Source organism: Mus caroli, unplaced genomic scaffold (genome assembly GCF_900094665.2).
Source record: "Mus caroli unplaced genomic scaffold, CAROLI_EIJ_v1.1 scaffold_24268_1, whole genome shotgun sequence".
NCBI classification, from domain to species: Eukaryota; Metazoa; Chordata; class Mammalia; order Rodentia; family Muridae; genus Mus; species Mus caroli.
The window spans coordinates 1-4,928 of record NW_018390309.1 but is presented as its reverse complement, the minus strand read 5'-3'; the positions used below and the strand labels follow the sequence as shown (position 1 = coordinate 4,928).

The 4,928-nt window shown below is 40.8% G+C and overlaps 1 pseudogene; it reads left to right on the top strand.

Annotated features, from left to right (window-relative positions):
* The first annotated feature begins 255 nt into the window (after positions 1-255).
* On the top strand, positions 256-1,115 carry LOC110288589 (annotated as a pseudogene).
* Positions 1,116-4,928: the final 3,813 nt, after the last annotated feature.

Here is a 4,928-nt window from a genome sequence, read left to right as displayed (position 1 = left end):
TCATAAAAATAATTTTGCGGCGTGCCCAGCAGGGGGCAGGCCGAGCATGTGTCTCTCCAGTCTGCTCACCCTTGCTGGGGCTCCGCACTGCCTGTGCGCCCCCTGGCTTAAGAAGCCGCCTGTAGTTTGCACCGGAGGAGTAGCTAGGTAGTCCCGGGAGATGAGCTCTATGCCGACCCGCCAACTGGCACAGTAGTTCCTTGGCCCTGATGAGCTTAGGGCGTCTCAGAATAATGCTATAATATACATTCGACCTTAATGCAAAGATATTGGCATTTCCAAGACAACAAGACACAAGATATATGCTTTGGAGTCCTAGGAGAATCTTGGATTCAAAGCCCTGTAATGGCCAGATACTACAGTTGAAGGTCAGAGTTTGCAGCAGGATGACTCATTTATAGAAGGAGTGAGTGACCAAGTCCTTGTGGCTGTGGCGGTCAGCTTTGCGTTGAACACTACTCTTCTGTATGCGCTTCTCAGAAATGTACAGCAGAACATTCATCCAGTAAACCAAGAGCTAGTCAGAGTGCTTCGAGAACAATTCCAAACAGAACAGGATGTCCCTGCTCCTGCATGACAGCAGTTCTACACTGAAATGTACTGTCCAATCTGCTTACATCCTGTTGAAACAAACTGTGGACATCTCTCTTGTGGTTCCTGCATAATTGCATACTAGCGATACGGGTCCTGGCTTGGTGCAATCAGTTGTCCTATCTGTAGACAAACAGTAACTCTACTCCTAACAGTATTTGGTGAAAATGATCAATCTCAGGATGTTATAAGATTGCGTCAAGATGTTAATGATTATAACCGGAGATTCTCAGGGCAGCCTAGATCTATTATGGAAAGAATCATGGACTTCCCCAACTTGCTGAGACATGCATTCAGGGAAATGTTTTCAGTTGGGGGCCTCTTCTGGATGTTCCACGTTAGGATAATGCTTTGTTTGATAGGAGCTTTTTTCTATCTTATATCACCTCTAGATTTTGTACCTGAAGACTTGTTTGGAATTCTGGGCTTTCTAGATGATTTCTTTGTTATCTTTTTGTTGCTTATTTACATCTCCATTATGTATCCAAGAAATGATAACCCAAAGACTAGGTGAAAAAAATTAGTTTACTAGAATATCAGAGCTTATATATAAAATTAAACAAAAGGATCCATGGCAGTATCATTCACCCAAATATTATTTTACACGCTTAAAACATTTGGTTATCATTGGACAAATGCCGAAGAATATACAACTGGAACATTTACATACTACAGCTTCTAATGTTAACATCAGATGTATAGTGATCTACAGATTTATCTCAATTCAGTGTTGTCTGTAAAAAAAAGTATGAAACCAATTGAAAAGGGATACTTTGTTGTTTTCTTTTCCTGCAGATTATTTAGCTTAGATATGCAGTTCAATATTGACAAATGTACAATTCATCGTCCTCACTGGGTACCCATACAATAATAGAGAACTTTGAAACTTGCCTAAATATTTTTGTTAAAGTAAAATATTGTATGATAGTAGGGAAAGGTCAGAGTCTCGGTGTGTGCTAAGCTCCGTGGACTTGGAGCAACTCTGCTTTTTCATTTTTGTACAATTCTTTGTGATCAACTGAAAATGAAAGAAACTTGAACTTCCTGATTTGACCTCATTTTTAGTTTCTAGACCACTTTAATCAATAGGAGGATTAACAAGTGAAAACTATGCATCTCCTGGAGGCACTTTTGACATTCAGTTATGACATTCAACTAAGAGTTTGGACTTATATTATAGAAACACATACAAAAGTAATGTGTAGCCAGCTGTGGCAGCTTTACACTTGTACTTTCTGCATTCAAGAAGCTGAGGTAGAAGATTGCTGCAAGTTCAGAGTCTGCCTAGACTATGTAATGAGTTCCCAGAAGCTTGAACTAAAGAGTGAGGTACTACCCAAACCAAAAGCAGGGCAGTGGGGAAAGGTGCTTGCTCCCAAGCCTGACAACCTGGGTTTGAACCTGGGTCTCACATCATGGAAGTACAAAACAGATTCTGTAAGCTGTCCTCTGACCTTCACATGAGTGTATACACACACACACACACACACACACACACACACACACACACACCACAAACACATATCACAAACACAAAGTAAAAATGCAATGGAAAGGAAAACAGAGTAGCTTGTAAAGGAAAATGATTTTGTCCTAGGAACCTAAGTAACCTTCCAAACAAGTAGTAACTGGTACCATTTTGAGGAAACAGGCTGTTCATTTCTATTGGCATGGGTCAGGGCCTTTAGGAAGGTACTAAGAACAGTATTTAGATTTTACAAATTATGAGTTAACTCTTGCAGCAAAATGAAGATATTTGATTTGTACCCTCTTTCAGCCTAGGCAGGCTGGTTCAGACCTTTTGCCACTGAGGCAGGCCACCTGCTGTGGTGCTTATCATCACTCTCCTTTGATATTACACTGCCTGCCACCTGCCCTGAGGCCGAACCGGTTTTTACTACAAACTGTGAATTTGGCAAGTTTCTGCTAAAAGGCTGTTCTGACAACTTCACATCTCTACATCAAGAAACTTGACCCAACTTCACATCTCTACATCAAGAAACTTGATGTAGACTGGGGATGGGCTTCCCTCTTTATAAGCGCAGATTTTATTACTAAACATTTGAACCTTGAGCAGACTAGCTTGTCTTGGTTCCATTATTTCTCTACCTGCCTAGATTCCCTCTTCTTCAGCTCCGGTTGCCTCTCAGGCTCGAACCCAGACATGAGAGCTGCAGGCAGGCCCCAACATTGATTATTTGTCTATTGCCCAAAAAATGTAAAACTATTATCTTGTAGATGGCATTATTTGTCTCAGATTCATCATGCCTTGGGCAGAATGAGGAAATGTGTATAAGATGCCTAACTACTGAGGTTCATACTGCTTTTGAAAGACCCACAACGTGAGGACTCCTCCAAGTTCTGACTCAGGAGAGGCGACACCCCAAATCACACAAGAAACGGTCTTGCTGCAACTGCAAGAGGATTTTTATTCAAGAGCGCTCTCAGGCCCACGGTCATACACCACGCAGGGGTAGAGGACTGTGGCGCCCGGAGTAGCTGTATAAGGGGGTATTTAAAGGAAGAAACTACAACTCAAAGAAGTGGGGAGGGCGTTGTTGGAAAAATACCAAAGATACCAGTTAAGAGTCACAAGGAAGTGCAAAGTCACAAGAGTCACAAAGAATACCTGGTAATTGTTCGGGTTAACTCTCAGTTTCTAAGAGCCCCTAACAATAGCACATTTGCATAGCAGGTTCCAGTAATGGTCAGGGTGACTTTCTTTGAATGAACACTCTTTGAACCCAGGAAGCTGGTGGGTGGAGGAATGTCGCTATCTGATTAGCATACCTTGGAGCATTAAATCACAGAGGTCACATTCCCAAGCCTGGGCCTAAAGGCCTAGAATTTTGTTTTTATGTTATACTTTCACTTTGTTGTTTTTAATGGCTGTGACATGGGGACATGAGGTCTGCAGTTCTGTTTGAGTGGACTGAGTACTGTAACTGAGCCCCTAACTGGAGAGCAGCTAGATGGGGTGTGAGGTGATGTCCAGGCCCTTCATTCTGATTGCTAGTACCATTGACTTCTTAGCCTCAGTTTGTGTTCTAATGGTACTATTGATTTCTTAGCCTCAGTGTGTGTATTTAGGGACAGAAAGCTAAAATCTTTCACATTCCAAAAAAAAAAAAAATCAGATTAGCTGCCAAGTAATGAGATTCTGAATGAAATGTCAATTTCTTTCCTAATCTAGGCTTAAAATGAAGGTGTTGTCTGCCATTTAAAAAAAAAACAACAACATAAAATAAAAAACAGTCTTTATATATAGAACATGATCAATGCAATCTCTCATAATTTTTCTTTTATCCTTAGAAAATGTTATAAGGAAGGTAGAATAGCATCAGCTTCCTGTTGCAGAGATGAAACCTTCATCCTATGGATGAAAGATTTTTGTTTTCCTAACATAATGGAATTAGTGATATTTAGATAGGCATGAAAGCCAGTCTTAGGAGAAGCAGGAGGAACTGGAATTCTCTGGAGTCAGGTTTTCATAACACATTATTCCTTTGCTGGAACAGTTTCAGTGCTTCTAAGCTAAAGCTCCAGGAAGTACATTCGTCACAGCCTTTATCAATCTCAAGGGTATACTTGCAAATGAAGTAAGAGTGGCATGCACCATAGAAAACTGTGGCCACTCATCACCAACTTGGAAAGCTATTGAGTAGGGGAGCTCGTTGCCAGCCTGGGAAAACATTTTCCAGCTTTTAAAAATGCAACGTCGACTATAGCTATGGTTTAATGAAATGATTTTATTTTCTGTGCATGTGTTCTGCTGCAAATATCATACTCCTGTAATATTTGGACTTACTCTAATACTCTGAGAAGAGGTGTACTGTACAAAATTTTGTAACATACAAAACCACTATATGGTTAAAGTCTTACTGAACCAAAAGGGGAACACAGTGGTATCTCCGAATTTTACACCTACTATTCCCTCATCTTTACCAATCATTACTGATGAATGCAAAAGCAATTTGAGAAAGTCTTCAAAGCAAGTAGTCAATCAGTGTCTTAAACATCATAGAAAGACTTTGTATTCCGAGGTCATATAAAATCAAAGCAATAAGCTTTTGGGGGGGGGATTAATTTTTTTAATTAGGTATTTTTCACATTGACATTTCCAATGCTATCCAAAAGTCCCCAATACACTCCCCCACCCACTCCCCTACACACCCACTCCCACTTTTTGGCCCTGGCATTCCCCTGTACTGGGGCATATAAAGTTTGCAAATCCAATGGGCCACTCTTTCCAGTGATGGCCCACTAGACCATCTTTTGATACATGTGCAGCTAGAGACAAGAGCTCTGGGGTACTGGTTAGTTCATATTGTTGTTCC